The sequence below is a fragment of the Marmota monax genome, unplaced genomic scaffold (assembly GCF_021218885.2).
Source record: "Marmota monax isolate L192 unplaced genomic scaffold, Marmota_monax_Labrador192_F-V1.1 WCK01_AAM20220418_F8-fsc00065, whole genome shotgun sequence".
Classification (NCBI taxonomy): Eukaryota; Metazoa; Chordata; class Mammalia; order Rodentia; family Sciuridae; genus Marmota; species Marmota monax.
This window is the reverse complement of record NW_026694038.1, coordinates 6,069,210-6,089,721: the sequence shown is the minus strand read 5'-3', so window position 1 is coordinate 6,089,721 and position 20,512 is coordinate 6,069,210. Positions and strand designations below refer to the sequence as shown.

At 35.6% G+C, this 20,512-nt stretch overlaps 1 protein-coding gene and 1 long non-coding RNA gene across 5 annotated transcripts in view; both read right to left on the bottom strand.

The window, feature by feature from the left end:
* The window catches only part of Magi2 (membrane associated guanylate kinase, WW and PDZ domain containing 2), a 1,314,737-nt gene that overhangs the window by 605,784 nt on the left and 688,441 nt on the right, over positions 1-20,512 (bottom strand). The window lies entirely within an intron of this gene.
* LOC124106492 (uncharacterized) overlaps positions 7,223-20,512 on the bottom strand; it is a 64,846-nt gene continuing 51,556 nt past the window's right edge. Inside the window, exons 2-3 of the long non-coding RNA XR_006856082.2 lie at positions 8,121-8,220; positions 7,223-7,569 (exon numbers count right to left, since the gene is read on the bottom strand). This is a non-coding gene — a long non-coding RNA (uncharacterized LOC124106492). The remainder of the gene's footprint in view (positions 7,570-8,120; positions 8,221-20,512) is intronic.

Here is a 20,512-nt window from a genome sequence, read left to right as displayed (position 1 = left end):
AGAGAACGTGGATTTCCCCAGAACGTGTTTGTAGATGGCTGGTGTGAGTTCAGGAATAAAGAGTTGCTGTTTGAATCTACAAGCTGTGTGGTGGCTCGTGATTGTGTGCCCAGCCAGACTGCGGCATTTGTGCCCAGCCAGACTGTGGCAATTCAGGTTTATATTTACCTCTCTGTTATGAAAAGAAATGAATGGAGAGTCAAGGAATGGAATGAGAATAAAATTCACATGTGTGAACAAGAGTGAGCTTTTCATTTGCTTTCAGGAAAAAATAAACTATTGAGGATGTAGCTCTGATATGCCCTGCATGATTGGCATTCAGTATCTATGTTCCACACATATGCAGGGTTAAGAAATTCTACTTTGACCAGACAAAGAAATTTCAGATGGCCAATTATGCATGTGAAAGTGGGATGATAATTAAACAGTACAAACAAAATCCATTATTTCCATATTAAATTTCTGACACACATAAGAGTGTATGGTATCAATATAGCCATAAATTATATTAAATGCTTTCTCATACTATATTTATGAGATGCCATACAGCATGATCGATTTACATATAAAGTATTATATCTGTGGGTCGAATGTCCCATCCTAGTCTTCAATGTTTCTGTCAAAGAAGTTTTCACAATGGTTTCCCTTGACACCTGTTCTTAAAACCTCTACTTGCCTGACTTTTCTCATCAGCACCTCTGAGGAGGAAAATGCTATGAGACTTTTAATGTTGAACCTCACATCATTTATCCCTGGCAAAATTTAAGAATGTCACCCCAAGACCTCTCCTTTTTGCTAATTAGGATAATTGATTTCTGTCTCAGTGTATTTTGGATTATTCTCAAGTGTCCCTTAGGTTATTTCCTTTTCTTTCAGGCTGAACATGTTAGGTTCACCTTTTCTGACAAACCTTATTTTCTAAACATTTTATCACTTTCATTGCTCTTCACTCCCTTCAATTTGTCATTGTCCTTTTTTTAACAACCCCATATGAGTGAAGTCCTCTGGAGGGCATTTTAGCAACAGCCAGAGAACTACAAAAACATAAATTTTTTTATTCAGTTTTCATTTAAACAAATAGAAGCATGCATGGTTCCTTTTGAACTGAAAACCACAATATGCCTAGCTTAGCACACGGTATGTGCTCAACGAAAGTTTAATTTTTAATAGTATTATTTTAACTAATAATTAAGAGGGAAATGTTATGACCATCCTTATACTTCTGATTTTTTGGGCTACTATGAGAACAGGTGACTTGCTACCAACAAAACATTAGTTCTGATTCCTAAAAAAAAAAAAAAAAAGTGTTGATTTTTTTTTTTTTGTTTGTGTGTGTGGTCAATAGCACATTTTAATTAACATGTCATTCTTGGTTCTTTTCCCTATTCAGTGAAGTTGTGTTTTTGCTTATCATCATTTGAATTCTTTCTAAGAATATTTGATATATTGAAGATGAAATGTAATTTTTAAATTAAAATGAGCCCACCCTCCAAAGCTAAAGCAATCTGGATGGAGTTAAAACTCTTGTCCCATTATTTCATCTCCCTTCACTCTATCTCTATTTGAGGTCAATTTGCTTTGCAAGCCATTGTTTCTGTTTGGTTGAGAGCTGATGGACAGGAATCCACTCTCATGACCTTCTCACTAAGAACTCTAAGTGGCTTCTGACACTTTTCCATCCATATAAAGGTGAAATTCTTCCTCCATATGCAGCTAGCACCACAGCTACTTTCCAAGTAGCCCTTCAATAATTAGCAAGGCACTGTGTAATTTGTGTTCCTGTTTTTGTCAGTGCCAAGCAATTTATTTACATGTGTTTCCATCATAGGCTTCTTCCTTCCCTAGTTATAGCCATCAGTTTCCCAAAGGAGAAAGAAGAAAAGGAGGGATAGATAAAGAACAGTTAGAGAGAATCATATTTGATTTGAAGCTATGATATTCAAATATGTTCAACCGAAAATATATTTCTAGAGAAGATATTGCCATCTTCAAATTATAGCCTATGGAGGGCCATAATGAAAAAGAGAAATTAGTTTTATTCTGTTCGGCTAGAAGATAGACCATTCAGGAATCAAACACTTCTTAGAAAAGTAAAGTCCTTTCTAATAATTAAAGGTAACTAAAGGTGAAATATTCTTTTTCAGAGGTACTAAGTTTTCTGTCTCTAGAAATTCAAGCAAGGCCTAAATGAGATTCATTATTGCAAGATAGAAATAGAATTTATATATCACACTGGAGATGGCTAAATCAATTGCTTCCAAGTGTTGGTACTCAATCAAGCTGTGTTATCCAAGTGCTTAGTTTAAAAATAAATACTGAACCAACCTCCAGATATGGGCTTAATCTTTGTAGGTGAGACTGGGGGAACTGGTATTTAACATGGGCCCTGGTGAATCCCTGAGCATAGCCAAATTTTCTTCCTGCTCTTAAGCAGTGGAGATTTCTGAGGCCCCTGGCTAACCCAGAGCTTCTGTTGTTATTGATTATACTATTAAGAGGTGAATATGTACACCATGTGATTCGCTCCAGCTTTGATTTTGCCAACTATTTGGGTTTCAAAGTCTCCCTATTAAGGAACTAAATTTAGTTACATAAATTATAGCTTAAAATACACGTGTGAAATGTTAGAAGATTTGGAACTTGCTAATGAAGATGTTAATTCCCCCAAATTAGAAATTCTAGACAAAATCTTCAAACATGTAGAACAGGAATTCATAGAAAAAACAGACTCTCAATCCGGTAGGAATAGGACCATACCTATGTATTTCCTAGTACCTTGTCCAGTGTGCTCACAGACATGTTGTCTGACATACTCATGTTGAATGCATTAATAAACTACTTAATTTAAAAGGCTGCTGTCACATCCACTTTCTCTGGATAACAAATGAAGAGAAAACTGTGACTATGTAAAGGGCAAAATGAACTTACAGTTACATGGTAAAACAAGTGTTGAACTAACAATAAATAAAAATTATTTTATATGATCACATTTACCACATTAAAAGCACATACCTTTGAAAAACCTCATATTTATTCAACTTCTGGATTGATTTATATCCAGTGTCATTTTACAAAAGGTTTGTGGCAGGTATAAAAACTATCCAATGTAATGGTACAATGAGATGTCACCTATTCTTTAGCCTCTGGCCAGAAGGTCAAGATGTCATTTTAAGACATTACAATCTCACTTAGCCTTTGGCAGCAGTTGTCTGTCTGATTTCCTTACAAAAGAGGAAAGACCAATAAATTATTTCTTTCTAACAAAAATAGGTTCAAATTCTTATGAAATGTTATGTTTCAACTTGTTTGGATCTGGCAGGTTTAAAATTTTGTTTCTTGTTTATGAAGACAAAAAAGTACTACATAAAATGTCTGAAATACTGCAAGACTTTTAAGAGAAAAAGAGAAATAGACATTAAAAGAGGGCCCCCAAGTACTTGACCTTTTATCTTTACTGAAAGGATCATGTAGATTCACTTAATCTTTATGGTTCATAGAAGCACAAGAATGTATGATGACAAATATAAACACTTTTATCAGTGAGAAGCAGAAAGAAACATGAAGAATAGGCACAGGCTTCTTTCAAGTGAAAGGTGAAGTAACATTTCATATCCTCACACAGCACTTTCTAAGAAAAAGAATTGAAGTAAATACTAATATTAAGATTTACAAGATCTGCTTCAGAAATTTTAAAACTCTAAAATACAAATGACAAAGGTGTCTCAAAGACAGATAAAACATAAAGGAAGTAATAATGATGTCAATAGTCATTGTGATGGCTTCCTAGAGACTAGAGACTATTGTAGAAATGAATGAAAATAGTCTATGAATGTCAGAACTATTTTTTTACATTCTTTTAAAATAGAAACTGAGATATCAAAACTGTTTTGATACTGTCAAAGTTTTCTATCTAGAAGTGTCTTTGGAATTAAACTAGTATTTCTCTGGTTTTGTCTTATACAATAACAGAAAACCAATGACCAGTCTTCATAGAATGAGGAATTGAAGTCGAAATACAGCATCAAACTGTAAAATTTTAAAGAAAATTAAATACTTTTATTACATCTTTTGATTTCCCTATCCTAATACTCCATTAAATAGATCAGAGCCACAGAAAAACCTTATGATCCCAAAATATAAATTGAAAAAATCCCATATTACCAAAATTGAACATGTTCCTTCAAGAAAAGTATTTTTTGAGAAACATTTTTTTTCATAATAATGATTCTGAATACTATAACCTAAGTCAAGATTTAGGACATTTCCATCACCCCAATTTTCTATATTCCTTTGCAGCTTTCCCCCAATCTTCTACACATGACATTCAGGGAACTATAATTTGCTTTCTGTCACTGTGTGTTAGATTTTTCCTGAAGATCTCACATAAATGAGATTATTCAATGTGTACTGTGTTCATCTGCTTTTATTTGCTACCCATAATATTTTAAAGTTATTCTGTTACTCATATTAGTAATCCATTCCTTTTTGTGCTGAGTAGTATTAAAATGTAATAAAAAATTTATGTGTTCTCTCACCTGTTGCATTGGGATTGTTTCCAATTTTAGGCTCTTATTTAAGATGTTTATAGATGCTCCTGTACACGTCTTAGTGTGAATCTCTCTCTTGGGCAAAGTCACTTATACTATTTTTAACTATATGCTCATTATTTCTAGTAGTTTAAAAAGTATATAATATATTGCTTCTCATGCAACTGTCATGATAGGATATGAAATAATGTTTCACAAGAGATATTAAATAAGGACTCACCTCACTTAGAACCTTGAATTTGGTGTTAGACCTTTTTCCTTTCTTAGAAAAAAATATCCCAAATATTTAAAGAACTTGAATGAATTGCATTTTATAATTTTCATTTTGTTAACTTTTCATTGTTAATATTTTCCTGTAAAATTTTAATATGCATGAAAACATACAGCTCATTCCATGACACACTTAGCAAATGTGCTAACCAGATAGTTCATAATCTGAGGAAGCTGAAAGAGGCAGGGTGCTCACATATAAATCAGAGGTGTAATGTCTGAGTTTCCATAAGACGAAGATATTTCACCACAGGAAAGGGTGACATTTTTGACAAATTCCCATTCCTTTCTAAGAACTTCCCCCTCATCAACTCCTATCTAGGAAGGAAAAATATACGCACACCTTGGTGGATTGTACATATTATGTTATGATCTATTTTATCTTTTTTGAACATTTCTAATCTATATCTTAGTGATAATATTATTTTATCACAACATAGGGTCAACTATATTTGTTTATTTTTGGTACAAGAGAACACACAAGATGCTAAATTTAGGAATTGTTCACATTTTGTTCTTCATCAATGTCTTAGGTTAAACTCTGTCTCTGTGGATGTCCTATTATTTCGTTAACTTCAAAAATATCGCTACTGGCTTCTCAAAACACTAGAAGAGAGGAAGAGGATAAAACTATAGTGATTGCTTACAGTTCAGTCAGCAGTATTTACTGAATAATTGGTATAAATGGAGCAATTACCACATAAGCAATTAAAATAGAACATAGTCTCTGTATTCCTCCTCTATCTTGCATCTTGAGGGCTCAAGTGATTGTAAAATGACAATGCATATGAAACTACACTAAATGTGCAAATTAATACAGCACTAGACCTTAACATGACTTTCATGATTTTTTATGATGGTCCTGATTTTCCTTTATCATATCTCAATTTTTATTTTTTATTTTTCATGAGGTACTGGCCATGGAACCCAAGAGTACTCTACCACTGAGCTATATCCCCATCCCTTTTTATTTTCAGAAAGGGGCTTGCTAAACTGACCAAAATGGACTCAAATTTGCAATCTTCCTGCCTCAGTCTCCTGACTCGCTGGGATTGTGTGTATGCACCACCACACCTGGCCTACCATATCTGTTTAAGGATCTTCTAGTCTACCTTCTGTCAATTTAAAATTATTTTTAAATTACCTTTGTGTGTTTGCACATAGTGTTCCCTCTGACTAGAACTTTTTTCCATCTGGCTAAACATTTTTTTTTCCTTTTTCAGTACTCTGTACAGACTTTATCTTATCTGTGAAAACTTATCTGAAGTCCTGAGTCTGGGTTAGGTGCCACTCCTATGTACTTGCATATCCCCATTCTATATTTTACTCTTTTATCACTACTCTTGACATCTTAACATTTCCTGCTAATGACAAGCTCTGTGAATGCAAGAACTATGCATTATCAATTTGTGTTTTAGTCCCAGAGTTAATTGCAAGGCTTGGCAAACAGTAGATACTTCATAATTATTTGTGAGAGAATTAATGAATGATTAATGTTGAACACCTAAGTTACTTGAGAAATGGAAAATAATAGGTGATTGCTTAGCTTAGGTGAATTAAAATAGGTTTCCTGAAATAGGTGGGCCTTGATCTTGATTTCTGGAGAAAATAAAATCTAATGATTGACAGGAAAGAAATTGTTGAACTAGATTATATAAAGATTGTGCAAAAAGTCGTATTACAGGAACTGGACAAAGATTAACTTGGTTAAAGGAGTAGACTAATGTAGGCTAAAGGAAAAAAAAGTAATGAGAAACAGTGTTGGAAAATTAAAGTAATTGGTAATCAAAACTAAGGAGACAGTAAAAACATCAGTGATTGCTAGAAATCTGGGGGAAGAAGGAATGAGTAGGCAGAGCACAGAGGATATTGAGGGGATTGGAACTAGTTCGTATGATACTGTTTGGAGGAATCAGGTCATTATACATTTGCCCAAATGCACAGAATATAAAAAAGTGTAAGGGTGAACCCTGATGTAAAATGTGGACTTTAGGTAATAATGTGTTCTTGGAAGCTCTTCAACTGCAACAAATGTACTGCACTGTGGAGGATGTTGAGAATGTGGGAGGCTATGCATGCGTACAGACAGGGGTTTATGAGATACTTTTGACTTTCTCATCTTTGCTGCTTAAATAGTCATTTAAAAAATCAGTGGTAATTGGTAAAACGCCTCAGGAGGCTGAGGCAGGAGGATCATGAGTTCAAAGCCAGCCTTAGCAAAAGTGAGGTGCTAAGCAACAGTGAGGTGCTAAGCAACTCAGTGAGATCCTGTCTCTAAATAAAATACAAAATGGGGTTGGGGATGTGGCTCAGTGGTTGAGTGACCCTGAGTTCAATCCCTGGTACCCCACCCCCCCAAAAAATTGTCAAGCATGTTTTTAAATGGATGGATACCAAGACAAAAATGATATTCAAAGAAGAGATACTGAAATTTAATAACGTGTATAAATGAAAATACTAATTATACAGATGTGCATCTGTAAACTGCAGGTCACAAAAAAAGGACTGGATGGTATGTACATTGTGTAAAGCAGGCAGCCGTTGAGTGCTCTTGAACATAGCTCACCTCCAGATGTAGGTGTATGAGGCACCTGGGAGCATCCTCAGGGTGCTAGTGAGAAGCCACAGCAGTACAGTATTAATTAAAATGGACAAAATGGGCTAGTAGTCTGGGGGAAAAAATCTGTCCATTCCATAAATCTGTTCCCATTCCTTTTTCTTAAGGCTTTAGGATTTGATTAAGTATTAAGAGCTGCAAAGAGAGAATTTGAGATTCTGATTAGACAATAACTAGGTTGTTAATTTTGCATATTTACATGCAATATTTCTCACACTACAAAGCCAGTTTTCTGAAAGCTTTGAAAAACATATTAAAATATCAGATTGTGTCTCTTTCATTTATCCTTTGTGATCAAATAAATCTGGAACAAAGAAAAGCATGTTCTCATCATTGAATTAAAATTTCACATGTAGAAGTGTGTGGTCATGTTGTCTCAAAAATTAACCACTACTAGATAATTATGCTAACTAATATATACTGGAGTTGATAAGACTAATGAAGGCTTTGCCACAATTCAAAAGCTTTCCTATCACGGTTTCTTTCATTGAAATTTTAGAAAGGTGGGAAGAGGGGAAGGTTGCAATTTTTACATTAATTATTTTAAATTGGAAACATCAGGGTCTTATCTAATTCTGAGGCTCATAGTCTTCATCATATTTCAGTATCTGGTAAGCATGATGTCTGGTGAAAATTGAAAGGACTCAAAACCTAGTGTGCCAGAATGCTATGGTATATATATGTACCTGTGGAGACTTAGAGTGCTAAGTTATTTCTGTCTTTGCCACTTGCTGATCATGAAAGTTGGGCAAGGTCTGTAATCTCTGTTACTTGAAGCTCCTTCATCTGAAAAGGATGGAGAATAATACCCATCACAAAGTGATTTCTGTGAAATACATAATACAGTGCTGGAGACAAAGCAGATGCTCAATTATTATTTATTGTTAGTATTAGTTATCATTATAATATTACCAGTTGTACTTTTTAACTGTACCTTTAGAAAAAAATACATTGAAATTTAGATTATGATTGTACAAAGTATACTGTAACATATGCTGTTAATGCGTAATTATGTGTCACTCAATAAGAAAGGTCCAGAGTTGGAGAAAAGTAACTAATTTTTTTTCTTTTAAGATCACAGAGGAGAAGTTTGTCTTTCTGCCTACACAAATGTTTTCAATTCATCATTATTCAAACTTTTAAAGGGTTAGGAAGGATGGGACAATATAACTCTCCTTTAGGTCCATTAGATTGACACACTCTGCCTTTGATTTACTTTCCCAAATAATCTGTCTGGAGGCTACACAGCAGTGCTCAAAATGATTCTTTCTCCAGTTTAGAGTCCAAACTACTTCCACTGATTGCTGATATCATCTTTTTAGGAATTGGGTGCTACCTCACCATCAGGATGCTTGGCACCTCTTCTCCCTTGGGTAACCTTAGAAAAATATCCTACTGCCATGATTTTTTTGACTAAAAACAAAGCTGTCATTTTTCCAAGGACACATTTATAGCAAAGGAAGGATTGGGCACAGTGGAGGAACTTTAGATCCAACAGGTCCACGGTCAGATCCTTGTTCTACAACATAAAAGCTCTGTGACCACTTCAGAGTCTCAGTTTTCCATGTTCTAATATAATTATTTTGCAGGGTTGTCAAAAGAAGTAACTAGAATCACAAAACCAATGTACTTGGTATAAGATGGTTTCTCTCCCTTTCCTTATACATCCAAGTCTCCCAAAATATCTTAGTTTCTTTTAGAAAATGTATGAAATCCCTTTAAGTCAAATTATATGCATACATGCATGTACAAGTGTGGAAAGCTAAACGATCTTAAAGTTATAATCTTTTTATACTAACCCTCACAAAATCCTAGAGTAGGAACTCTCTGTGGAGGAGTCCTTCTATCCCTCATCAAATGTGTCCTAGAGTTAAGGATTTATATTTCCCCTAATTAAGAAACACAATCTAATGCTGAATAATATTCCATTGGGTATATATATATATATACCAACGTTTCCCTATCCATTCATATACTGAAGGGCATCTAGGCTGGTTCCATAATTTAGCTATTGTGAATTGTGCTGCTACAAATATTCATATAGCTGTGTCCCTGTAGTTTGCTGTTTTTAAGTCCTTTGGATATAAACCAAGGAGTGGGATAGCTGGGTCAAATGGTGGTTCCATTCCCAGTTTTCCAAGGAATCTCCATAGAGCTCTCCAGAGTGATTGCACCAATTTGCAGTTCCACCAGCAATGTATGAGCATGCCTTTTCCCCCACATCCTTGCCAACATTTATTGGTGCTTGTAGTCTTGATGATTGCCATTCTGACAGGATTGAGATGAAATCAGAGTAGTTTTGATTTGCATTTCTCTAGTTGCTAGAGATGATGAACATTTTTTCAGTTTGTTGATTGATTGTACATCCTCTTCTGAGAAGTGTCTGTTCAGTTCCTTGGCCCATTTATTGATTGGGTTATTTGGGGGTTTTTTTGGTGTTAAGGTTTTTGAGTGCTTTATATATACTAGAGATTAGTGCTCTATCTGATATGCTTGTGATAAGGATTTGCTTCCATTCTGTAGGCTCTCTTCTCTATTCACCTCACTGATTGTTTCTTTTGCTGAGAAGAAGCTTTTTAGTATGAATGCATCCCATTTATTGATTCTTATGCTACAGGAGTTTTATTAAGAAAGTTGGGGCCTAATCTGACATGATGGAGATTTGGGCGTACTTTCAGCATTAAAAGGGAACAAAATCATGACATTTGAAGGTAAATGGATGAAGTTGGAGAATATAATGCTAAGCGAACCAAAGGCCGAATGTTTTCTTTGATATGAGGATGCAGAGGCGCAATGGCGAATGGGGGGCGGGGGGAGCACTAGAGGAATGGAGGAACTTTAGATAGGCCAAAGGGGAGGAAGGGGAAAGGAGAGGGCAAGGGGGTAGGGATGATGGTGGAATGAGTTAGATGTCATTATCCTAAATACATGTATAAGACATGAATGGTGTGAAAATACTTTGTGTACAACCAGTGTCTTGAAAAATTGTGCTCTATATGTGTAATATGAAATGAATTGCAGTCTGCCATCATGTATAACAAATCAGAATAATAAAAAAATAAACACAATTTAAAATCCTTCCTCGAATGTTGGATCATAACTTAGCAATACACACATACACACAAAGAATGAGTTCTCCCAGTCCCTCAGCTGAAGTAGGATTCTTCAAAGTGTTACAGCTCCTAAGTGTGGTGAGCCGCTTATGCCATTTCTGCAGATTATGGTCGCCATTACAAGATGACGCTGGCTCCGCTGTGGTCTGTGACAAACAACTTCTTATCTGGGAGAGTTGGCACATGATTTTTCACCACCCTGTGAGAAAGTTCCACGCGGCAGCTTTGCATTGGGGCTTGGGATGCTTTATTAAGGCTGGGAGGGGCATCCGAGAGAAAGAAGAAGAAATATCCAGGGACCTGAATAAAACTGTTGAGAGAAGATTCTCGAGTTGCGTCTTCCTTGCGGGCAAGGGGTCGCGACAAGTGGTGCCGAGACCCGGGAACCAGAACTTTCAGCAGTCAGGGGTGGTGCACCGGTTAGTCCCAGGTAAGTGGGATCCGCGATCAAAGCGGGGTTAGTCCCAATAAGTGGGATCCGCGATCAAAGCGGGGTTAGTCCCAGGTAAGTGGGATCCGCGATCAAAGCGGGACAGCTCCTCTGTAATGAAAGAGAGAGCCTTACATTTTATTGCAGCTGCACTGTGTACTTTCGCTTTTGTTTTCTGTGTTTCTTTTGTTGTGTCATTTCGTTTTGTTTTTTGTGCTTCTTTTGTTGTTGTGACGACGGGGACGCTCCCCTGTAAAAGGAAGAGAGCGGGGAATTCATAGAACGGAACGCTCCCCTGTAAAAGGAAGAGAGCGGGGACTTTTGTACTTTCACTTTCTTTATAGCTCTAAAAACATTATGGGCGTTGCTTCTTCAAGCCCAATTTTGTTGGCCCTAGATGGGTTGTTACATTCAAAAGGACTTAAGATAAAGCAGAGTACTTTGCAGATGTTTTTAAGAGAAGCTGATATAGCGGCTCCTTGGTTTGCTTTTTCAGGGAGTCTTACGGTTCCCAGCTGGGACAAATTAGGGAAAGATCTAGATTTCGCTCATGAGCAAGGTACCTTGCAGGGTGGCATTATACCACTTTGGAAGTTAGTTAGAGGATGTATAACAGATGGTAAATGCCAGGAAGCTGTGAGTGAGGGTCAAGCTATTCTTGAGCAGCTGCATGAGGAAAAATCTGAAGGATCATGTAGTGAAGTGGCAGAGAGTATTAAAAGTAACACTAGTGAGAAGGCAAAAGAGCCTGAAGATAAAAATAGGAGAAGGCTCTACCCAGACTTGACCGAATTAAAAACGCCTGAGAACACAAGCGACTCAGAGAGTTCTGAGGACCTTGATATATTGTTACAACAACTACATAAGATAAAAATGAAAAAGAAGAAAAAGGAGACACAGGGCACGCAGGCCTACTGTAAGAAGGGGAAGGGAGTTAACATTGGTCAACAAAACTCTGAGGAGGAGGAGGTAGAATATCTAGAAGAAGATATGGTGCCGATTGCCCCACCTCCGTATGTGGGGGGGAGCCAAGGTTCCGGGAGATCTTTTCATGCACAAGTTTGGAGGACAGTTAATACAGATATGGGACTTGCATACCCTGTATTTCAGGACAATAACAGGGGAAGATATCATGAGCCTTTAGACTTTAAGATAATTAAAACCTTGGCAGAATCTGTCCGCACTTATGGCATAGATGCCGCTTTCACTCTCACTCAGGTGGAGGGACTTACTAGATTTTGCATGACTCCCTCAGATTGGGCTAGTCTAGTCCGCGCTTGTGTTTCCCCAGGGAAATATTAGGAGTCCAAAGTTGGCTGTTTAATGTTTCTGGCAGTACCCAAGACTTGGAGCGAGGTAGGAGACTTAAAATTTCTGCAAATAATTCACAATTATCTAATGCTACATTACCCTCCGCAGCAGTCTGTCTCCAATCTCCGTTCCTGTTTCTTTTGGCTAATGTTACATTACAGGGGATGCTTAATTGTTCTAATATTACCTGTTATTTGTCTGAGTGTTGGAATGGCTCCTGGACTACGGCAATGGTTATGAAATTTCCAACCTTTGTCCCGATCCCGGTTACTGCAGATCCAGAGTCATTTCCTATTGTTGAACTGATTAGAGCCCGTAGAGATTTTGGAATTACGGCAGCCATAGTGACAGCTGTGGCGGTATCTGCTGCTGCAGCAGTTACAGCTGGAGTAGCCATGGCCAGCCAGGTACAAACTGCTGCCACTATTAATCAGGTTATTCAACAAACATCCACCATACTTGAATCTCAAAGTAGAATTAATCAACACATTTTATCTGGGATTCTGGCTGCTAATTAAAGGATAGATCTGCTTCAAGCTCAAGTTGAGGAATTGTCTGACCTAGTACATTTGGGTTGTGTTGACCAACGTGCACATTTATGCATAACCTCTGTCAGATTTAATGATTCCAGAAATGCCTCCCGCATCATCGGAGAATATTTATCCGGAACCTGGTCCATGGAAGCAGAAAACTTGATCCAGTCTCAACTAACTCAGATTGCTGTTTTGAATAGCACCCGTGTCGAACCAGTGACTTTGGGTCAATTCACCAGTTGGCTATCCTCTGCCTTTTCCTTTTTTAAGGAATGGGTGGGAGTGGGCATTTTTGGTGCAATGTGTTGCTTCAGTGTTGTACTCTGTTTGTGGCTTCTCTGTCGCCTTAAAACTCGCCATGCACAAGAAAAGGCTATGATCATACAAGCTCTTGCAGCTTTAGAAAATGGCAACTCGCCTCAAGTCTGGCTTGCGCATCTTAAGCAGTAAACCTTTGTCATGGTCGTTACACCCCAAGTTATTATAACATTGCACTGGGATCGACATGACTTTCCTTGTTATTCTCTTAGTATTGGAAAGCCCTTGCACTCTGCCGGTCTTACTGCCATTGCACGCAGATGGGTTTCCACACTAGTACTTTTCTATCGCCTTAAAGTCCGTGCCTTTCTTTCAGGGTGCTGTCAACTTGTTTGTCATTATAAACAGCCACAGTTCAGCCTCAGCTATCCCCCTTCGTCCACCATCGTCACGATACAGGATGCGAGGCAAGGCACTGCACTTGAGTGATCCTTGACGAGGACCTCAAGGAGAGCATGTCCTATTGCATGCGGGTTAGATGCGTCCACGCCCCGCCCCACAAAAAAAGGCGTCGGCTGATATGGCCTCAGATCTGGGGAAGGGCCCTCCTTAGGACTGAGCCATACTATGCAGCCACTTCTGCACAGTGGGATAGGACCTCTACTCTCACCTGTATTGTTTTAAGAAAACAGAAAAGGGGGAACTGTGGTGAGCCGCTTATGCCATTTCTGCAGATTATGGTCGCCATTACAAGATGACGCTGGCTCCGCTGTGGTCTGTGACAAACAACTTCTTATCTGGGAGAGTTGGCACATGATTTTTCACCACCCTGTGAGAAAGTTCCACGCGGCAGCTTTGCATTGGGGCTTGGGATGCTTTATTAAGGCTGGGAGGGGCATCCGAGAGAAAGAAGAAGAAATATCCAGGGACCTGAATAAAACTGTTGAGAGAAGATTCTCGAGTTGCGTCTTCCTTGCGGGCAAGGGGTCGCGACACCTAAGAGCACATTTTAATAAAGAATTCCTTCCCTAAAAATGGAAGCAACAAAATATAGTGTAAAAATGAGTCAGTCACACCCGGATTTAAATTCCAGGATTGTCATTTACTAATTGTGCAACTTGGAGACAACATTAGAAAATGCCCAAACCTCTTACTTCATATGTAAAAAACAGGTAATATCTATCCATTAAGATTAAATCATGCTGGACTCGGTAGTGTGGGAGGCTGAGGAGGATCTTGAATTTAAAGCAAGCCTCAGTAACAGTGAGGCGCTAAGCAACTCAGTGAGACCTTGTCTCTAAATAAAATACAAAATAAGGGATATGGCTCAGTGGTCAATTGCCCCTTAGTTCAATCACTGATACCCAACCAAAAAAAAAAAAAAAGAAAAGTCACATCTAATAGAGATGTGGAGATGTGGAGAACAGTATGCTCAATAAATAGTATTTATTATTGTTGGGAGTTTTTGTTTGTTTTTAATTACTATTAGAATACTGGTTCCTTTAAATAATAAATTGTTCATCAGTAAATATAGAGAACACAGGCAAATAATCTGAGCCTGCCCTTCTCATGCCTCTTTATACTGAGTCTACTGATGAGCCATTACATCCTGTTTATAATGTTATCAGGATACACTTGCATTAAACTGAAATCTTTCCTTCTTCTGTCTCTTATGTTAAATAGAGGGCATTTATTTTCTCTTTCACAGGAAGCATTTCCAGCATTGAAAGGCAGCCTTCACATACCCTCTAAGTCATTTTTCCAGACAAATATTCTTACCTCTTTCAAAGTTAATCACATCTCAAGATTTCTAGATGTTATGCCACTGGTTATCCTTTTATGGGGGAGTAACTAGATCTAGGTAGTTTAATTTCTAACTAGTTAGTGAAATACTAAGTTGGGACAAAAAAAAAAGAAGAAACAAAATACCCCACACAATAATCTAAAAAGAACAGAATATAATGGGGGAAAAATCCCACCATGCTAACAACATATCATCTTTCATTGCACAAATAGTTTTGGCAAACAATTTTTTAGAGCTAACAGTCATAACATTTAAAGTCTTGTGTCTCCTGCCCCATCAGGATGCTACCAGGAATAAAATTTCTAGCAACCTTCTATTCTAATTTTTTAAATACTTTTTTTGTCTTCTCACTGAATGATATTTCTTTTCTTTGTTGGTTCCACATAATCATTCAATTGTTCAAGTTAATTCCCTAAGCAAGATGACTGCTTAAAAACAAATTTAAGCTCAACTGAATTAATGTTGTTCATCTTACCTGCTCTGGAAATGATTAAATGTAGCCTAACCCTTCTAGAGTGGCAAAATTTAATATCCTTGTCTGTACTATAAATAAGGAATACATTAATCCTAAGTTATTATTGCCTTATATACATATAGTTATATACTTGAATTAATCAGTATGTGCCACAATTGCTTTTTACCTTGATCCACAGGCAAGGGACAAATAAGTTAGTGTGCAGAGGTTAAATGATATGGATCTTGATTCCTTTCCTGAGAGTCTCTCATTATCACACGTTTTAGCAAAATGTAAGAAGTTTCTCTTATTTCAAGTACTTCTGATTACCATGCACATTGATGGAAAAAGAAGATAGCAGTTTTCCAATAAATTGACTGCTTAATACAATTTCTTTCTAAGAATCATACTTCTCATGTCACTCTAAAAGGCAGACAATCACCCATTCATGTGTTATGTGATATTGTATTCCCATTACTTTATTTATCTTTTAGATTTGTTTTTATCTGATTGCATTAATTATTGAACAATGCAGATCAACTTTAGATATCTTAAGAATTTGCATGACCATGATGTATTTCCTGTGCATCATGTATTTTGATTTCGATATTTTAATTTAAATTATATTTATGTTTTCACTAATAATATGTAAAAATTATACATATTAATGGGGTACCATGTGATGTTTTGATTCTTAGTTACATTGTGTAATGCTAAAGTCAGGTTAATTACATCACCTCAAACATTTATCATTTTTATGGTAAAAGCATTTATGTATTTGCATATCCCAAGGTTAATCTTTGATCTGCTAGTGGGATCTCCAACATCTTTCATTTCTAGCATCTTCTTTCTTTTGGTATCTTTAGCATTTTTGACATTTAACATTTAATTTCTTTTAACATTTTTTCCCCGTCTTCTAGGAAGAGTTTTGGATGTTTCTCCTTAACATCAATACATTGGTTTTCTATAGTATATCTGTTGTATACATGGAATATTAAGTCTGTTATTTATTTGGATGGCATCTATGCTTATTGAGACTGAATTCACTTTCACATCAACATGCCCCTCAGTCTGCTTTCTCATTTTGATAGGAGGCCGTATAAAATGTTTTAAAACACTTTACCCTTTTGAGACTGAGGACTGGCTAGAACTTAAATTCCATTACGTCTCTTCATTTTTTTTTTCCTCTTGGCCAAATTATTAAATTTCTGAGAGCTTTACTTTTCTAATCTTTACAATGGAGATGTTATTAATATTTATCAAAGTGTTGTAATTAAATGAGATTATGCATCTATTAAACTTAGCACAGTGCCTAACACAGAATAAAAATACAAAAAGAGATCACCATGAATACAAATAAGACTTCCATTCTCATCTCATGAAGCTAATGTCTTTTTTAACCTCACTATAAAAATAAAATGGGTATTTTCTAAAATGCTTTGCCATTTCCCATAATAAATAATTTTGTAAGCTTTATAATTATTTTTAGGTCTTAAAGGCAATATTTCTTTTCTCTTTACTATACCTACATTGCCCTTCTCCTGTCCTCTCATCCTTAAATGATGAATGATCTTTTTGAGCCTATGAGACATACCATAATTATTTTTCCTTCAGCTATAGAAAAAAATCTATACCTATTCACTCCTCCTTATAGGACTGTTAAAGGATTTCATCTTGTTTATGTGTACAAGTTCATTCTTTGGGAAATTGTTAGGAATCCCATTGTACTAAAAATGCTATTAACCTGATTCTATCAGTTTAATCAGAAATGCTTTCCATGATTTTCAAATGACTTTAAGTTTTACAGAGAATCTTAGGATTCCTTCCTTTAAAAAATGCTTTTTGTTACAGTGAAGTCAAGAGGAATTATTTTCATATTTCTAATAAGCTTTATCAGTGAGATCAAATTAGTGTCCAAAACTGCTGACAAAGAACAATCTTACCTTTGATATTACATTGTGTTCATCCTTGTATTTCAGGTCTTATTTTGTATTTTCCTACTTATTCAGCCATTGTGTATCAAGGTTTATCACATAACATGAAGTCACTCTCTTGTGGTGGCTTATTTTTATGATAATACATACTAATTTGGCATCTGTTTGTTAAATTTATATTTTCTATTTTAATGGGGAAAGTTCCTCTTTAATGAGGCCACAAAAGATTAGAGTCCAGGAAACTTACCAAATTACTAAAATATCCACATAACTGTTACATTAAAATTAAGAAAGTTAGGCCACAGGAAATGAAATAATATAAAGCTAACTTATGTTTGCAAATAGAAACTCTGAAATAAAACCATGGCTTCTCTCTAAACTAGGAATTGATTTTAAATAGAAATTATGAAACAAATCACTTGGACCTAAAATGATAATTTTATTTATATACTTGGCCAAAAACTGCCTTCGCTTATGGAGAAAAAGCCAAGCAACACAGAATATATATGACCCAGTGAGCTAAGCAAAGAATCCATTTGTTTTGCTATGTAATGAGATTGTATGAACAGTTTCAAGTTAGATTGCATTTGCTGTGCTGTTTCTACACATTCCTATCACATTTGCCACTTAGTGTAAAGAGATAAGGATTCTCTTGCTGATCGATTGTTTTATTCTCGAGTCTGTATTGGCCCACATGAATTGTTATGAAACATGCCTTAGGTGATTGTGGAAAGCACGGTCAGCAGGGGAATAGTTCACAAATTATAGTTATTAATCAATTCAGATGAGTCAAATTTAAATGTGTTTGGAGGCTTATATATTTTCTTTCTGCCTAGGAAAAAATTCTTTATTTTTCAACTTTGAAAAATTCCTTGAGACAGACAGTTCATTGGCTAACTCCCGTCTATTAAGATTTTAGTAAATGCCCATTTAACAGTGTGGAAATCTAAGACACAATTCAAAATTTCTTAATTCAAGCCAATTCCATTCTACCATTAGGAACAAGTCAGCATATCTACTAATATATATTGGCAATTTTTCATTTGATCAAATGATTAAAGATGTATAGTTATTACGACATAGGTTACTAATGATGGAATAAACAAAAAAAAATATAAGATGACTTTAATTGAGTTGCATTCACTCTAAAATCACATCACCAATTTGAGGCTTACCATTTTTCATCTTGACTATTTTCTGCCTATGACTTTTTTTTTTTTTTTTTGGTGCTGATAATTGAACCCAGAGCCCCATGCTGCTAGTCTAGTACTCTACCACCGTCTGTTTTGTCTGTCAAATGGATACGGTTTTGACACAAACAAATGGGGAAAAAATAATAATATAAAATATATTATATTTATAGAATTTATGCAAGTTTAATATATTTTTATTTTAAAACTTTTTATTTAAATATATTTTCTTTTTAAATATATTTTATTACAATATACAAATTAAATATATTATCAATTAAATACATTATAAATAAAAACATGTTAAAATATTTTAAGTCTACAAATTAAATTCATGTGTAAATATATAAAACTTTCAAAATAATCCTTTATAAATTATGCAATATATTTTGCTTCAATAAAAATAAAAATAAAAGACTGATAAAAAATCCAAATGTTTTCATTTCTTTAGTTTTTTCATTATAAAGATTTTATGATGAGAAAGACTGAACATTAATTATAATGTTAATGGAGCATAGAATTGGAGACTGAATTATTTTCATTTACTGGTCTTCATTTCTGAGGGTCTTCATTAGTATGATTACTATGAAATACCTGGTTGGTTTAATCAGAGCTCTGCGATTTTGATTGTAAATAAAATTTCAGAAGGATTACTGCACTGGGTACATTTGGCATGGTCTTGTATTCTTGGGGGAAAATCAGAGAGAGTTTGTTTTGTTCAATATATTAAAAGGAGATGCAGCTTATATTTATAATAAAAAGGAAGGTTTGGGTATGTGTAAGACCCTAGGCTTTCATATATTTTGGTGATTCTCTTTCCTTTGGTCTTTGGAAGTCAAGAAATACTCAATGAACATTTGTAAACTTAAACAGAATCCTGGAACACTGTCTGAGGCCCCAGAGAAAAAGTTGAATTTATTCCTAGTATTTTCTTAATTATTAAGTAAGTTAAAAGCATCACATGCTCCCCATCTCCCTCCTTTCATTCTTCCCTTTTCTCCCTAAGCTTCATGTAAATGATTAGAATGCCAATTTAAAAATAGTTATACTTTTTTTTTATTCTCCCAAACATTTCTAATTAAAAGCCTTCCTCACAATCATGTACTAGTTTTTCTTTAAGCTACACTAAATTTTATCATTTATAATCCCCCCAAAGGAACTGGCTTTTTGGAATTTCCCTAGTTGCCATGAGCAACAAATATCTTCAAGAAATCATGTTTACTTGAGACTTCCCAGGACTCTCCTGTTTGTGAATGTTCATAATTCCAGGCAAAGTTAATAGAAGTAGGAAATTCCCCTGGAGAAGAGAATGAATGTTGGAAAGCAATCTGAACACAAATTGTATGGAGCTTCCATGCAATTAAGTCTTAGAATTCTCTACTGCATATCGGAACTACAACTGCCATTTGGTATTCCAAAAATTCTGACAGCAGCCATGGTTGTTCTAAGGGGAAATATAGTATTCATTTGCTGAATTTTGACTAGTACTTGAAATGATTTCCCCCAAATCACTTACACATATTGAAGAAAAAGGTAAGCAAGAGAACAAGGTAAAAATACAAGAATAATCTTCCTTTAAAAATAATTTATACCTTCTCTTATGATTTAAATACCTCTCAAGAGCAATAGTGTATTAACATACCAGCAAAACTTTATAGCAAGAGTAAGGGTTCCTAATTCTTCTCTATTTATTCAAAATTTCTTTTCCTCTTGTTTATGGTTACTATATAGAATAATGTCCCAGGTTATTTAACTATAAAGTAGGGGTAATACTAGTGCTTTCCTCACTGGACTACTCTGATGACCAAGAAATTCAATATACGTAACATAATTATAATAATGAGAGATATTAGTCACCCAATAAAGGGAACAATATGAATATTATCTGCTTTGATCATTAACACTTATCATAAATATTCCATTTCTCTCCTCTTTCCAGACAAGATGGCACTGCTCTTTCCCATCCCTTCAATATTGAGTGATTGAAAAGTGAGATAGGAAGGAAGCATCTATTGTATATTGCAGGAGTATTTCTCAGATGATGAGGTGAA